At 37.9% G+C, this 18,143-nt stretch overlaps 1 long non-coding RNA gene and 1 other non-coding gene across 2 annotated transcripts in view; one reads left to right on the top strand and one right to left on the bottom strand.

The window, feature by feature from the left end:
• The window catches only part of LOC143669878 (uncharacterized), a 159,575-nt gene that overhangs the window by 8,469 nt on the left and 132,963 nt on the right, over nt 1-18,143 (bottom strand). The gene's annotated exons all lie outside the window — the stretch shown is intronic.
• Nucleotides 7,365-7,471, top strand: LOC143670064 (U6 spliceosomal RNA). Its single transcript, XR_013169245.1, has one exon. It is a non-coding gene; the product is annotated as a U6 spliceosomal RNA (small nuclear RNA).

The following is an 18,143-nucleotide window of genomic DNA, read 5'->3' as shown; positions in this document are numbered from 1 at the left end:
TTACGTAGGCCTTTAAAATATTAGTTCATACATCACTAACTTTCTGTTGATTTTTCCCACTTTGTTCTTCAGGTAGGCTATTCCTTTTAATCTATCTTCAAATGCACTGACACTTCTTTCCTCTCCAATCTGTTGTTATACCTCTAGTAGAAAATTTGCTAAGCTAGTACAGAAAGTTTCCCTCTATGCAAAGACTCCCATCCAATTTCCTCCAACATTAACATCTTACATTACCATGGCACATTTGTCAAAACGAAGAAACTAACACTTGCATACTACTATTAACCAAACTCCAGATGTTATTTGGATTTCACCAAGTTTTCCATTAGTGTCTTTTTCTGTTCCTGATTCTAGTCTAGGGAACTACAGTGAATTTAGTTCTCATATCTCCCTAACCTCATCTGGTCTGGGTCTTCATCAGTCTTTATATTAATGACTTTGCCAGTCTTTAGGAGTTTTGACCTATAGGATATTCCCCAACTCAGGTTTGTCTTTTATTTTTTATCATGATCTGACTGAGGCAACAGAGGTGAAATGCTCTTCTTATGGCATCAGAAGTTCACAACAGGCACATCGTTGTTGATGCCATATTTCGTCACTTGACTCATGCAGTGTTTATCAGATTTCTCCACCACAGAGTTATTTTTCCCTTCCCTATTTCACTTCTAGGAGGGGATGTGACATATATAGATATATAGATATAGATACAGACACAGATATAGATAATTATATATCATAAATATACGTAACTTGGAATTATTCTGTAAGGAAGATTTATTTCTTCCACCTTATCTATTTATTTACTCCATCACTTATTATATTAATATGGACTCATAGATATTTATTTTGTAGTTTAGGTTTTAATTCAATATGACCTTTTCTTTATTTTCTCCTCAAATTGTTCCAGCTTTGATCATTGGGAACACTGCCTTGTTTTCTGGTACTATAAGGTTCTCCAAGCTCATCTTGCATCAGCTCTGATCCCCTGCAGCGCCCTGGGTTTCTTTATGGGAGGATAATATTTAGAAACCAAGATCTGGGTATTGGGTATGGTCGTTGCCATTGGGTGAATTTTTATGTCAGATAGTAATTTTTTTTACTTCGATAATACCATTTGTGTCTTTTCTAGTATCTGTGTCTCTACCATGACTCTCCACCTGTTCATTTATTAATTTATTACAAGCATATTTTCCCTCACATCCCTGAGCATTGCTACTTTAAAATCCACTTCTGCTCATTCCAGCTGCTGGCCATCTTGTTGATCACTACTGATTGATTTTTCTCTTGAGTGTGGGTCATGTTTTCCTTTCTTCGCAGATTTAGATTTGGATTGTAGCCTGGACATCGTGATTGATATGTTGTAGAGATTATCTTAGTAAGCAGTCAACTATATACAACTCAAACTCCAGACTCTCTTTTTCTGTGATGGACAGCAGATGATGTATCTGTTCAGTGCTTTTAGATTCAGCAGGATAGTTTAGACCCCATTCTGGTTTCCTATCTGTTCTGGTCATGCTTCAGTGCTTGTGGATAATTTTTAGAAAAGCTGTTTTTCCAAGGTTTATAGTTGTTATCTGTGGGCCAGTTGGTCCACTAGAAGATACTTGGCCATAACTAGAAGCAGAACCTTTGATGCTGTTTTTTATATTAGAGAAAATGTCCATGTACTCTATTATTTGTCAAATTTCCAGTTGTCTAAAAATTTTTTTTAAACTTTAGAAACAAACAATTCCATACCACATGTTTTCATTTAAATATGAGATTTCATCCAGAATTTATTTTCAACCTCCCTAAATATGACTGGAACATATTGTACTCATGGCCCTATAATAGCCAGGAGGTGATTTTGCTTCTCCATCTGCCTTCAGGAAGCATACAGTCTAATCAGGAAATATGACTTGCCCATAACAGATAAACAGCAAAACACAATAAATCCTGACCAAGTGATATAATAAATACTGAGCAGAAAGAGATCTTAATGGGCTAAGATTGTCCAGAAAGCCTTCCTAGATTGGGTGAAAACTGAACTGGATCTTGAAGAAAGAGGAAAGATTTACATAAATGAAAAAGAAATGGAATTTTCAGGGCATGGGAATAAAAATGTGAAAAGAAAGAACAGTTTGGTTTAGGGACAGTAAGAGGCCAGTTTGGCTGAAAGAGAATTCACATAGGGGAATAGTGAGATATAAAGTAAGGTCAGATGTAGAAGACCAGGACTTTTAAACAAAAGTATTTGCATCCCACTCTTTCATGAGTTGGAATACAATTAAAATTCATTATCTACAGATTATCTGGTAGGCACTGGACAAGAGAGATGCAGCTTGTGGTACTAGCAGTTGTGTTCTCTTGTGACACCTTTAAAATATAGGGTGTAGCCCTTATCCCTTTGGTTGATGGTAGATCGCTACCTGATATGAGTGGACTCTCCTTTAAGTTCTTGTTTTATTGTTAGAGAAGTTGTACAGTTACAGAAAAATCATGCAGAAAATACAGAATCTCCATACCCCCCCCATTGTTAACACCTTGCATCAGTGTGGTACATTTTTTACAGTTTATGAGAGTACAGCGTTATTATAATTGCATTGCTAACTACAGTCCACAGTTTACATTAGGGTTCACTGGCCTATAGAATTTTGGTTTTATTTTGTAACACATATTCAACCTTTTCCCCTTTTAACCATGTTCAAATATGTATAATCCAATGCTGTTAATTATGTTCACAATTGTGTGCTACCATCACCGCCATTCGTCACCAAAACATTCCCATCATCCCAGACAGAAACTCTGTACAATTTACATTAAGCATTATTTGCTTAATGTCAAGTATCTGGGAAAAAAGTGAGTTTTGGAAAGGAAACTAAAACTAGCCTGAAAGTAGCTTAGAGAGGAAAATTTACTTTCCCTGCCCCTCATTCTCTTAAGTCTCTACTCTTGACATGTTTTGAGGTGGCAGGAGTTCTGCAAAGGACAGGTTGGAATTGAGGCAAGGAGACACTTGACTGTAAGCTCCACTGAGTCAGAGAGCCACACATCTGTGTAGTTCAACTCCTAAGGCTTAGCACCATCTGACTAGTGATGCAGAATCACTATTTATTGAATAGGCATACAAATAAAAATGAATGAGCTAGATCTTACAAACTACTCTCTATGCTTATTTCCACACCACTTCTCTCTCTCTCTGTTTTTTTTGTTTGTTTGTTTGATTTATTGGGGGTGGGGTGGGTGGAGAGGGGAGGTGTCTGGCCTGGTCTCCCTTTGGGGGGGGACATTTACATATATTTCAACCTACGAACGTGAATTTAAGCATTAAATGTGACCAGTGGGGACAGCAGTAGAAATTAGTGATAAATCCTCAAGAAGAAGGTAAATCTCCAGAGGCACAAATTAGAATGTTATTCCCAGCCATTCTCCACACAGTGTGTTGCCTTAAATTTTCAAACATGGAGTCTCAGGATTTCATTGCATTAAGGGGCCAGCAAATTTCCCAATGGGTAATTCATGGATAGATATATGCATATCTATATCTGTCTATCGAAATTTGTAGATATAGATATTCACACCAATTCTGTGAAGTAGGTGTTATTATTCTCACGTTAAAGATGAAGAAATGAGTTCTGGAGGTTAAATACCTTGCTCAAAGTTACACAGCTAATAAATAAGAAAGCCAGCATTTAAAACGACAATCTTTCAACTAAACCATCGATTAGTACTAAAAACTTGGGTTCGTGAGTTGGTGGAGATGTCATGTTAATTGTGAAGTTTACAGATGAAAGAGAAATCACTCTAGAAAATGAGAATGGAGTGTAGGAGTAATACACCAAAGACAGAAACCCACAAACACTGGGTGAGACTTGGAGTTAGCAATGACATCCAGCACACAATAAACAGGGGGAAGACTCTAGCCAAACAAATAGCATTTAGGTTAAATTTTCTTAAATCACTTTCATTTCAGGGTTTACCACAGGCAAAACTAAGGCTATAAAAGAAATGTCAACTGACATGATAAGAAAATTACTATATATTCTCCTTTGGAGATTGTACATTTCCTTTTATTCTTTTGTCCCCACATCTTCGCTAGTACCCCAAATTAAAATTAAGCTAAAGCTAAAACTCAGTCCAGAAAATCACCAAAAACCCAGAATTCATTTCTACTTGATTTATCTCACTAAAATAGATCCATTGGGGTAGGACGAGCTGAATTTGGTCTTGGTTCTCCCTCATTTAATCAACCCATTCAACAAAATGTATTAAAGGGCCTATGGTCTGAGTATTTTTCATAGGCATTCAGGACACAGATATTCATAAGACCCAATGCTTCCCCCTCAAGAAGCTCATAGGACAATCACATGACCTATAAAAGTGACCTTAGGCTCAAATTGTTCACCTCTAAAGAAAAACCCTCATCCCTTAAGAGGCCAAATATCCCCACAGGCATGAAGGCAACCTGTGCTGCATTGCAGTATGAAAAGTAACTTATGAGAAAATTATTTTTACCTTTGATAGATAGCTTCATTTAACAGTCAATAAGCTAAATCCAAACTATGTGGATGAATTAGACAATTTTCTACCAAATGCTCTGAATTTTTATGAGGCAACTAGCAGAATAATATGAAATCATTTTCCCTTTAAAGGATGGGGAAGTGGAAATACAAGAAGAGGTATTGTTTTGCAGATTCAGTAAGGATTATGTTTTTGAGGATTTGGCTTGTCTGTAAGTAGCAAGAACCCAAAGACAAATAATTTGAATAAGATGGTTTTTTTTCTCCATTGAAAGAAGTTGGAAGTAGGAAAGCCCAAGATTTATGTAGTTCCATAGCTATTAGGCTATAATCAAACCCCTACCTGCTTCTAGCTCTACCATGCCCACTCAGTCTGGAAAGCTGCCATAATTCCAGCCAGCACATTTATTTCAAAATAGCAGAATGCACAGAGTTAGAAACATACACCCTTTTCCACACAACCAACCCATTTACATCCTGTTGGCTATGCCTACCAGGAAGGAAGGCCAGGAAATTTAGTCTGTAAGTAAGGGACAATGTTCCTAGTGAAAAGTCAAATTTCCTTTGAGAGATAAAATTAGAACAAACATTTGTAAGGCAACTAGCAGTCTCTACCACAGGGAGCATAAGAAAGACTATTGACAAATATTTATTGACATCTTCTCCTTCAGGCAACTTTGTTTCCTAAGAGTTCTCACCTGCCACTGCCTGGGATAAATTCATACCCCAGAACATATTTTTTCAAACTTTAGCATGCATCAGAATCACTTCATTTGTTAAAACACAGATTGTTGGGCTCCAACCTCAGAGTTTCTTATTCAGTATGTCTGAGACGGGGCCAGATAATTAGCACTTCACTAAAATACTGTTGGTGTTGGTCTGGAAATCATAATTTGTTCTAAGCAAATGGACCCAAAGGTAAAAGGGAAAAAAAAAGGAATAAAGGAGATAATGAGCATTAATGATGTAGTGGGCAATATGGAGTTGAATTTACAGGTATAATAATGACATCAAACCATGAGGATGGGACCACCATAATCAGCACCTCTAACCCACCTACTAAATCTCAGAAGAGTTCCTCTAGTGTTCTAATAGCACACCGGCACCTAATGTAACCCAGATGCTGTTGCTAAAGAGATACTGGATGTAACTGTGACATGACCTATTTGACTTGCCCTTTTGGAATTAGCAGAGGCCACATTTTATTGCTCCAAATTGCTGAAATCTGATTTTCTTCTGACATATCACCCACCAGCCCATTGGCCTATGACCTGCCTGGGCAACTTGGCACAGGTTTCCCTTGGGAGGATAGAATGTTGACACTGAAATAGCCAGAATGAGCTTTTCTCTCCTATAGTCCCACGAAATCAGTCACCTGGAAGCTTCAGCTTTCCTTGTCATCTCTCCAGAGTCCCCTAATGGTGACACTTTCCATCTGAGTGGCTGACATTTTGATGACATCAGAAACTTCTAGCCATTTAACACGAACAACAAGAAACATTCTCTGATTGAGTGGTGTACCTTACGTTAACATTAGGCATTTGCTTTTCTATTTGTTTCACATGTTTTCTCCCCCAGACCATACACTTACTCATGTTACCTAAGTATAATGGATCATACTTCATTTCGACCTGCTATCTGTGTACCCCAGTACACTGTAGAACACCTAGGCAATCCACATTTGGTGACTGGTTGACTCTGAGCATGCGATTTTTTCACACACAAGGATTGTCAATAAGGCTTTGAAATTCTCTGCTAGTTTTTCTTCCCAAAGCTCCAAGCCACCTTCACCTGCAAACACCATCAGCCAAGTTTGTGATCACATTCTCTTTGTCCCTTACCTCATCTGAAAAAAGACAGCACTCAAAATATAGGCATACCTAGTTTTTGAAAGAGTGCCAGGCCCTAATGTAGACCTTGGACAGGGACTGGCGGAGAGAAAAGGGATGGACAATAAATTAAGAAAGATTTTCTGTCTAGGAGGTAAAACAGGTGTCTGAACTTTCTAAAGGGACCCCAAGGCAGCTGCAATTTCAAGAAATCAATCTTAACCCAACAGGTCAGTGAAGTGTTCAATACAAAGTTAGTTTATACTGTTATTCTGCATGTATATGTGTATGTGTGTATGTGTGTTGCAGATAGAGTATAAAATTATATCCATTAGCTCCATTCTCCCTCTCATAACTTTACTATCAATTGCCACCTCCTTCCAGGACCCTTTGGGAAAGATTTACTGAGAGTTTCTTGAGAGAGGTAGAAGAAATCAAGAAAACATTAATATTCTAGCACTCTTGCTTCTTTTTCTTCCTTCTTCTCCCCTATTCTCTATTTGGCATTAGAAACCTAAAGTTTGGCCGGAAATCACAAATGAATGAGGTTTTAAAGGACACCTATACCTCAGGTGCCATGATGTCTATGAAAAATGAAATTGATCTGTTTTAAAGACTTGATTAGACTTAAAAAGACAGTTCCCTGAGCAATATTCATCTGCTCTAATCAGCTGTGATTTTTTCAGTCTCATTTAACTTTTCTTGCTACAGGGATAAAATGAGTGAGAACGATAAAAAGGGGAAGGAGTGATGAAGGCAGAGAAGGAATTGAAGGGCTCCTGAGTGAATAGGTAATCTGACTCACTATTTACATTACTGGTGAAGATATTTAAACAGTTGGCCTACCGATGACCTTATAAATTGGGATTTTAGAGAAATTTAAGAAAACAAATAAACTTTAGAGTAATGAAGACTATTTTGTAGACCCTAAACTAATCCAGGTGTTCAGACTAGGAAGGGGTTGGACAGGGGTCATTATTAGGGTGGGAGTTGAAAAGACAGGTTTTCTTTTTCTGTTTAAAAATGAGTTGTTGTAGTGCTCACTTCGGCAGCACATACACTAAAATTGGAACAATACAGAGAAGATTAGCATGGCCCCTGTGCAAGGATGACATACAAATTCGTGAAGCGTTCCATATTTAAAAAAAAAAAAATGAGCTGTTGTAAACCATCAAAAATTTATGGACAATCTATTATGTGCAAAACATTATGCAAAGTCATTAAAATATAGCTGGGGATGAGGGTGAACAAGTAAAGAGCACATAGAAAAACATGACATCTTAGTATGTTCCAGGTATTAAATGGTACACAGAGTAATGATGTAAAATGTTAAAGAAAGAGGGATTACAATGGGTGTGATATTCAAGAAAGGTTTCAAGATGTAGGTGAGACTCTATTAAGATCTTGTGTGATAGGTAAAATTTAGATAGGCAGGGGGAGATGGGAATAATTCTAGGAAAAGGAAAACTCCTGGTATTAAATCAGGAGAAAGAGGGGCACTAGAGATTACTGTGTTAATAGCTGCTTAGCAAAGTAATGAAAAGAATCCCATGGGAACTTCTGGAAGGTATTGTAATGTGCTTACAAAATTACCCTTCTCCACACTGCCCCAAAGAACACAAAAGAAGCAACAAAATGTTAACATTACTGAACCCAGAGAATGATCCTCACTTTATATCATGAGCCCCCCCAAAACACGTGCAAGATACAAGTTGAGCCAAATTGAAATGAGTCATCAAGGGCTAACAACCTAGCCCCCCACCCTTCCCAAGAGATCTAGGCAGTGTTATGGGAGAAGAAATTTATATAATAAATTTTTAAGTATTATAATTCTCAATTTATTAAAATGAAGTCTAGGCATATGAGCAGGCCACAAGCAAAAAATTAAACATCCCTCCTTTGATTTTCTTTCCTCCCTAAGGTTAAATGTAAACTGCAATGCTAACAGCTTGGTTAGAAGGAAGATTGTATGCTTGTGCCACGTTTTTACTTCCTAACATGACTTCCTAATGACAACATGGACTGACTCTGCTTCAAAAACACACCCTTCCTAATATGGAGAAAAATGGTTTGAGGCAGAAGCAGCTCTAATATAGTTGTTTCAACTACTGTAGAAAGACTAGTTCCTCACACTAAATTCCTTAGCTAGCCATGGTTTGAGCTCCTCAACCCATCAAACACTGACCATCGGAACTAACTATCTCAATCCATCATGCAGGTCTCCATATAAATTTTAAAGGCAGAATTTAAATGATTTACAAGTAAACTGTAAATAGAAGCTAGAAGAACTCACATCAGTGAGGTAAACTGCAAGCCCACAAGAGTTTCCCTCAGTAGAAAAAGACCATGAACAGGGAAACAAACAAACATGGGACCAACACAAAATTGAGCTGTGATAAATATATACAAGAAAACTAAAAATGAACATGGATTATAAATTTCGATGGAATTCATCCTCTGGAATAAGATATAATTAAACTGGAAGCAAAATTTACACTGCATCAACTCTCAAGGAAATTGAAGAAAATAGACACTATGGCACGGATTGTAAGAGGGGGATAATTAGTAAGTAGGCCGAGTTTTTCAAAGAGAGAGAGTTGGCAGAAATAAAATAATTTAATACAACACTGCTATTGCATTTAAATGGCATTAAATGCATCAAAGATGAGAATTAACAATAAAACAACAGAATCAGGGGTATAGAGAACAGGCTTGCAAAAAAAAAAAAGTCTAGAATCCAGAGAAAAAGCATAAAACACTTGAAAAAATCAGTAATGTGTATGGCTAATTAGCAGAAATCAAGTATTCAGGGGCTAAGTGAAAACAAAAACCAGAACAAATGGAACAGAAACAGTATTCGATGACATAAAAGATGAAAACTCTTAGTTTCCTGACTGCTATGACAAACGCTGTACAATGGGTCTATTTAAACAGCAAATGCTTATGAACTCACGGTTTAAGAGGCTAGAAGCTGTTCATCAAGGCTTCAAGCTGCCAGACTCTTTTCTGGAGTCAGTAGCATACAGATGACGGCTTCCTGCAAACTTTGAGGTTCCTTGGCTTGCCTCTCTGCCTCCTGTCACATAGTGATTTTTCTCTCATTGTGTCCACTCTTCTGGTTTGTGGACTTTCAGCTTCGGGCTCCTCCCTATGGCTTTCTCTGACGCCTAGTATATGGTTTTTTCTCTTTATAAAGCCTCCAGTGATACAAACTAAAACCAACTCTGATTCAGTTGGGCCACACCTTAACTAAAAATAACATCTTCAAAAGGTCCTATTTACAAATAAATTCACACCCACAGGAACACAGATTAAGAGTAAGAATGTCTTTCCTTTGAGTACATAATGCAAACTACCACAAGGTTTCTAAAATTACTAAATATGTCAAAACACAGACTGAAAGAACTCATCGTAATCCATCAAAATCAATAAACACAAAAGCGTGTCTAATGAATCTTTTGAGTTTCAAAAATAAAAATAAAAAATAAAAAAATGCTGCAGGCAGCCAGGTAAAAGTAACATACAAAGAAAAAAACAATCAGGCTGACCTCAAAAACCAAACCTCAAAAACAAAAATTTTCAGAAGACAATGGCACTGTGTCTATAGAGTTTTAAGTGGCATGGGGGAATGTGAGCTAAGAAATTTTATATCCAACCAATTTCTATTCATGTGTGCTGACAACAGAAAGAAAATGCAAATATGGACGCATAGCACCCCCTGACAAACCTACTTAAAGATAAAGTCTAATTAACTAAGATATTAATCAAAAGAAAGAGATCATGAACAGAAAGTAGATGGGAAAAGCTAATGGCAAGTATTTAATCTATGTAAACACAGAGTTGGGGCTAAGTATTTTGTTAATTATGTCAAAGAAAAGATTGTAAATATTTAATTCTTAAAATATAATGTATGTATATATTAAAATAACTGAATCATAATTTATTAGTGTATAGTAATAATTTCATTTGGAAAGCCACACAAAAACATAATAACAAAACCCACACTGTGAAGTCTAAATGACATGATTTCTTCATCTTAAGTAATCAAAAATCAATTACTGTTATTTACTTTCCAAATTTGATTACATAGTAATGGTAAACTGTGGCATATTAATTAAATATGTCAAATATTCACAACTAGAAGAAACAGTGTACTGTTCTCAAATAACTTGCCCAACAAGGAACATAAACACATAGCAACAGAAATACCAACACACTGACCACATGGCAACTAAAACAGAAGGAAACAAGGTTTCAATAGTCATGACTTGCAAAATCATATTCAAAATTAATGAATTAAATGGGACAAAGAGAGCTATATTTTATAAATGATGCCATGACACTCAATGAGCATATAACCATCCCCTTCCCATATGTGTCGAATAGAATAAAATTAAAGAAGATAAAGCAAAATAACTTAAAATGTAATGAAAACTGTACTGAATCACATTAGAAGTGGAAATCAAATACTTTTCAAAATCAGATGAAAAGCCTCTAATATTTTAAATAGGATATACTTATACTGAATGCTTTAATCAACAAAATTTATGATGTATATTATGCCATTTCAAACTCTATAAAACAAACTATATGTGATAAATAAAAATATACCTATGTTTTAGATGCAAATGTGGCATTTTTTTTAAAAAGTTGACAATATACAATCTAATGAAAATTTAAATAAATGGCTCAATACCTTTTTCGGCCACAGTGCAACCAAACTAGAAATAAATAATAGATGTGCAAATAATTTACAAACTAAACTATTTTTAAAGTCTACCGAAAACTTCAGGGCAAAGAGAATGTGGAAATCATAAGGAAAACATAATAAGCAACAATAAAACAAACCCTCATAAACTCACTGAATGCAAACAAAATTCTACCCGGAGGAAGAATCATAGCCTTAAATAGCTTCATTACTAAACAAAAACTGTTATACATAAAGAAATGGGCATTTAATTTAAATGTTAGAAGAATAAATAAACAAATCTGAGGAAAATATAATGAAATGAATTCACATGGACAAAAACAAAACTAAACGAATTAGAGTTTTGTAAAATCCCGACAGGGAAATAGAGAAACCATTAGCTTGTCTGTCAGGAAATAAAAAAGAAAATGTAAATATAAAATACTAGAAGAGAGAATGGGAGTACATCCACAGATTTAATGAAAATTGGAAGGCTTTCGAAGTCCTTCATTTGAACCCCAGGATGAGCCAGGACCCAGCATCAGCTGAGAGGTTGTCTTGAGGATTTTCTATGCATTATATAGATATCCCTTTTTAGTTTAGGGCTTTGTTCTAGTTTGTTAGCTGCCGGAATGCAATATACCAGAAACAGAATGGCTTTTTAAAAGGGGAATTTAATAAGTTGCTAGTTTACAGTTCTAAGGCTGAGATAATGTCCCAATTAAAGCAAATCTATAAAAATACCTAATCAAAGGCATCCAGAGAAAGATACCTTGGTTCAAGAAGGCCAATGAAGTTCAGGGTTTCTCTCTTAAGTGGAAAGGCACATGGCAAACCTGGTCAGGGTTTCTTGCTCATCTGGAAAGGCATGTGGCAAACACGGCATAATCTGCTAGCTTTCTCTCCTGGCTTCCTGTTTCAGGAAGCTCCCTGGGAGGCATTTTCCTTCTTCATCTCCAAAGGTGGCTGGCTGGTGGACTCTGCCATGAGAACGTGGCTATGTCATTCTCTACTCTCTCAGAAATCTCTCTTTCTCCAAAACGTTCCCTCTTTTATAGGATTTAAGAAACAAATCAAGACCCACCTACATGCCTCCAGCTAATCCAGTTTGACAACCACTCTTGATTAAATCACATCTCCAGGAAGATGATCTAATTACAGTATCGAACATATAATACTGAATAAGGGTTAGAAGAAATGGCTGCCCTTACAAAATGGGATTAGGATTAAAACACGGCTTTTCTAGGGTACATACATCACTTCAAACCAGCGCATTCTAAACTCTGGACCCTAAAAAAAGACATGTTTTCCCTGTACAAAATGCATTCATTCCATAACAATATCAGAGAACCTTAAACCATTTCAGTAACATTACAAATACAATATAAGGTTAAAACCAGTACAAAATCTCAAAGTTAGTTACAAGCATGGTCTGTCCTAAGGCAAAATTCTCCTCTGGCTCTGGACCTATAAAAACTCAAAACAAGTTATTTGCTGCCAACATACAAAGGAGGAACATTCATAGGATACATATGCTCATTTCCATAGGGAGGAAGGAACACAGGGGCCACAGACCCATACAGTTTTGAAAACCCATAGGGCAAAGTCCATTAGATTTCAAAGTCTGAGAATCACTTATCTTTGGGGCTTCTGAAAGCAGAAGTACCACCCTTTCTAAGGGCCTACGCAGAGGCCTGCCTGTCTCCAAATTCAACCTTGGGGGATATTGGAGAGACCACCTTTTTCCAAAATGTTTCCTCTTTTATAGGACTTCAGAAACTAATCAAGATCCATCCAAATAGGTGGAGACACACCTCCAGCTAATCCAGTTTAACAGCCACTCTTGATTAAATCACATCTCCAGGGAGATGATCTAATTACAGTTTCAACATATAATACTGAATAAGGATTAGAAGAAATGGCTGCCTTTTAAAAATGGGATTAGGATTAAAACATGGCTTTTCTAGGGTACATACATCATTTCAAACCAGCACAGACTTATTGGAGTGGGAAGAGGGAAGTACCTGAAACTGTTGAGCTGTGTTCCAGTAGTCTTGATTCTTAAAGATGATTGTATAAAGATATTACGTTTACAATGTGACTATGTGATTGTGTGTCTGATACTCCTTTTGTCTAGGGTATGGACAGATGAGTAAAAAGTATGGATGGAGAATGAACAAATAATGAGGGGGACAAAATTTAAAATAAATTGGGTAGATGGAACTACTAGTGGTCAATGAAAGGGATGGATAAGGGGGATGGTATGTATGAGATTTCTATTTTTTCTTTTTATTTCTTTTTCTGGAGTGATGCAAGTGTTCTGAAAAATGATCATGGTGATGAATGCACAACTATGTGATGATACTGTGAGCCAGTGATTTTACAACACGAATGGACTGTGTACGAAGTTTCTCTGTACAAATATTAAAACAAATAAATAAATAAGAAAAAAACAATCCCTCGTTTGACATTGTACTAGCAAATTGCAAAATATGGATAAAAATAAAAATTTAATAGAAAGATAAACATTTTTAACATATTCTCAACAAAAATAAGAAAATATAAATTGAGTAATAACTACCAGAAGAAAATAAAGAATATGTAAGAACTGAAGTAACAAGCCTCCCCTCCGCACCCCCCCAAAAAAAGTCAGAGCTTAAATGGTTCCAAATGTGATTCAGAGGAGCTCAGAAGTTTTTGAATAAAATATCTAATTCTGTAAAATAAGGACTCCTCCTAGTGTCCTTCTGAAGCTGAGGCTCTGAGAATAGCATGCACTCATGGCCAGCTAAATCAGAAATAAATTTTACAACCTTTATTTTTCTAGGCAGAGTCAGGAGCCAGGAGAAGGTGGACAGTTAAATAAAACATCAGTTCACACCTATTAAAAGCTGTAGAGGCAAGTTTCCGTGCCAAATTGGCTTGAAGAAATAGTGTGGCAGGTATGCTTTTAATGAAGTCCATTTCTCCACCTTCCTGTTTTAATTTGATTTCCCTGGCAACGGTTGTACTTCCTTGGCTTGGAGGAAATCTGCTTAACTACCACCATCTCAGCCATGAGCCAGGCACAACTGGATTCCTTCACCACTTTTGCAGTCTTGCTTTTGACTTCCACAGGGAAAACAGGGTTGCCTCCATCAAAATCCTGGAACGAGTCCAGCAGGAAAGGAGAGGCTGCTACATTTGGCTGGAACAGACCACGCTACGTCAGTGGCAAAGACTTTGCCCACTTGAGCTGAAATTATAACTGCAGCCTTTCCCTAGATTTGTGGCAGCTAGATAGAGACTCTTTTTGTAAACTGCTCCAAGCCACTGCTGAGAGTGCCCCTCTAGCTAGAAGCATGAGAAGGACTCTATGGTTGGTGTAACTTTAGACCAGGATGGGAGCTATATTTTTAGTTAGCCTTTGGGGACTCTCTTTATCTAACCACAATTTTCTAATAGATGACACAAAGGTTTCACGGCTATCTCATTGTTTTCCAGATAGGATATCAGCCTGCAGAATGGTTCACAAGACCTCCATCAGCCACGTGTTTGCAGAGCATGGCTGTATTAGTTTCTTTTTGCTGCTATAAGTAAGTAACACGGACCTAGTGACTTAAAATAATGCCAATTATTTTTTTAATCATAAGTTCTGGAGCTCAGAAGTTCTAATGGGTTTACAAGCTAAAACTGGGGTTTCAAGGAAGGCTGTGTTCATTCTGAAGGTTCTTGGGTGGAATCTAGTTCATTTTCCAGCTTCTGGAGGCCACCTGCATTCCTTGGCTGGTGAAGATCTTTAAAGCACATCAACTCTAATCTCTGCTGCCTTAATCATATCCCTTCTTACTACTCTGACTCTCCTGCCTCCCTCTTATAAGGACCCTTGAGATTATCCTGGGTTATCTGAATAATCCAGAATAATCTCTCCATCTCAAGACCCTTAACCTAATTATGTCTGTAAAATCCCTTTTTGCCATGAGGGGACACATATTCATGGGTTCCAGGAGTGAGGACCTGGACATCATAGGGGCCGTTATCTGTTTCCCACAACATTCTTAGCCTGTGTTCCTCCAGAGGTGCACACACTGGCCATAGTGCATGATGACACTTAAGGTTTGGCAATATAATTCAACCAGGAAAGAGCTGCCACATGGTTATGTGGGACTAAGATCCAGTGAAGGAACACAACTTGCAACAAGAGCTGAGACGTCAACTGGGGAGAGAGGAAATGTGTTTAGGAGTGGTCAGGTGAGCAATCTAGGAGGAAGAGGACAAGGAAATTGAACCAGATCTTGAAGGATGAGGGGGGATAGTTCACTTCCCTGGGTCTTAAGGAGAGTCTTAAGGGCAGTAGTCAGTGAGAGGCATTCCAGACTTGTAAACACCAAACAATTGTCATTTCAAGGGGAAAGAAGCCAAGAGCTCATCTTTGAAGCTGCTTTTTACTCTCCCATCTATACCCTTCCTTAACCCCTACAGAATTCTGGCTTTATCTCTCAGAATGCATTGGAAGTGATTGGGTCAGGGTTATGCCCAAATGCGGCCAATGCTCTTGTCTTCCTCTGTTCAGTGGGGGAAAGGATTGCATCCAGATTTCCTAAGTTAGAACATTAGGAAACTTTTCTCACTGGAGCAATGTTTCTAATGAATAGAGGGTACAGTTGGAAAATTCGTAGATTCTTTGTTGAAAAAGACTTCAGAGAAATGAGACTACCACTCCTCAAAAAGCAAGTTAGTGGGGGTGCAAGGGTAGTTCAGTGGTAGAATTCTTGCCTTCCATGCAGGAGACCCAGGTTCAATTCCCAGCCCATGCACTTCCTACAAACAAATAAGCAAAGAAAGAAAGAAAAAACAAACAAAAATTCAACAAATGGTGCGGCAATAATGGGATATTCACATGGAAAAAGAACGAAATATGACCCCTGCCATTCAGCATACAAAAATAAAGCAAGCTAGTGATAGAAGGCTAAATTCTCCTTGGTATATCAAAGAGTATGAACTCTCTGTTCTGCCCTAGCTCTAACCTGGTGGATTTTTTTCCCTTTAAATAGTGATTTTTAGTTTATATTTGACTTCTGTCATTCATTCAACAGAGATTTACTGAGCCAGGCATATTCTCATTCACAAGTCTCAGCTGAGAGGATGAGCCAGGTCTCCCCTCACCCCTTCCGCCAATAAGCACAGGACAACTGAGCAGATCCCTCAACGCTCTGGTCCTGACATGGCCCCTGGTGTAATTGCACTACTACTCTTAGTTTCACTTTTCCTCCCAGCTCATCACTGATACATTAATTCTATACCCCGTTGTCATGGTCAGGTTCATGTGGCAATTTGGCCTTGTGGTGGTTCCCATTTGTCTGGTTGGGCAAATGCTGGCCTGTCTGTTGCTATGAGGACATTTCACAGAATTAAATCATGATCACGTTGGCTGTATCCACAGCTGATTCCATTTGTAATCAGCCAAGGGGATTGTCTTCTGCAATGAGTGACATTTAATTTAATCAATGGAAGACTTTCAGGAGGATTCAGAAGAGACAGTTTCTCTCTTCCTCCTTCGGCCAGTGATCCTCTCCTGTGGAGTTTGTCCAGACACTCTATCAGAGTTGTCAAATTCACAGCCTGCCCTATGAATTTTGGACTTTATGCTCCCACGGTTACATGAGGCATTCTTATAAACTTTATACTTACAGATATTTCTTGTTGATTCTGTTTCTCTAGAGAACCCTAACTAAAACACCCAGGAAATCCTCTTTCTTCAGATTTTTTTACCAACACCTTCATCCACATACTCTTCAACCCTAGCTAACATCTTCTGTCTAAGAGTTTTTGCATCCTTTCTCAGGGTTTAGAGTGTATGTGGAGGGAGAGGTTAGACAATGTACATCTGGGATGGTCTTCTGGTTCTTTAGGATTGGCATGTCCTGAGACCAGGGGCGATGCTACTAGGCTAGACACTGTATGTACAAGAGAGAAAAAATAAGCAAATTAAGCATGGTTTCTTCCTCCCATGGAGCTTACAGTTTAGTGTGAGAGAGAAATATTAAACAAATGAACATATATGGCAATTCTGTATTTTTAATAAATATTTTGAAGAAAGCATGTGCTATAAAGAGGAAAGAATGGTCAGGGGCAAGGTTTATATTGGAGTATCTAGGTTGGCCACACTAGTAGTTAAGAAATGAATGCTGAGTAGGACTTGTCAAAAAATGACTGGAAGGGAGGAAATTATTCCTGGCTGGAGGAGCAGCATGTGTGGAGATCCTAAGGCAGGGAGAAGCTCAGGTGTTTGAAGTCTGCATGGGGGTCAGTGTGTCCCTAGAAAGGCAGACTCAATTCCTCCTATTCCCTCCCTAGGAGGGAATTCATTAGGCCCCTCATTCCCATGTGAAAGATCTGTTCTCTGCAGAGCTGGAAATGAACAGACCAAGGGTATATTGTAAAACTGCTCATTTCCCATGATCTGCTTCCCTAGGACACAAGCTCCCTTGACCCAGAAAAGATGCCTTCAGAAGTGAAAGACTCTTATCCTTTAGCACTAAATACAGACAACTACCAACTGTCCTACCCCAGAGGTAGGACAAGGCTTCCGTCCTACTCCACCAAGCCCCAGCCCTTGCTTAGTGGACGTTCCCCTTTATTCTCTGGATTATGGCATATGGGGGGTAAAACCTGCAAGTCTTTGGCCACAGAGCACAGATCTCCAATCCAGAGTTGATTCAGGGTAAGGGACAGGCAAGGCCAGCATGGGTGAACCTCTAGGAGAGAAAGCACAGAAGAAATAATGTTGAGAGTAACATTAACTGGTTAGTTAGTGGGTGGCATTTCTGAAATGCTGTTTGAGAAATTTTCTCTGAAATTCTTAGGTCTCCTCAGAAGAGTTCTCTACCTATTCTTTCTCCAAATTTGTTCATCCTACCAGGCTATTTGTTTCTACTCTAGAACTTTCTGTGTTGATGGAAACGTTCTATAGCTATGCTGTCAAATACGGCCACTGGCCACATGTGGCTATTGAGCACCTGAAATGTGACTAATGTCACTGAGGGACTGAATTCTTAATTTCATTTTATTTAAATTAATTTAAATGTAAATGTAAATAGCCACTTATGGCCAGTAGCTACTATATTAAACAGCACAATTCTAGAAATC

Source organism: Tamandua tetradactyla, chromosome 26, assembly GCF_023851605.1.
Source record: "Tamandua tetradactyla isolate mTamTet1 chromosome 26, mTamTet1.pri, whole genome shotgun sequence".
In the NCBI taxonomy this organism is placed as follows: Eukaryota; Metazoa; Chordata; class Mammalia; order Pilosa; family Myrmecophagidae; genus Tamandua; species Tamandua tetradactyla.
Note: the sequence above shows the minus strand (reverse complement) of the source record. Positions and strands in the feature narration are given on the sequence as shown.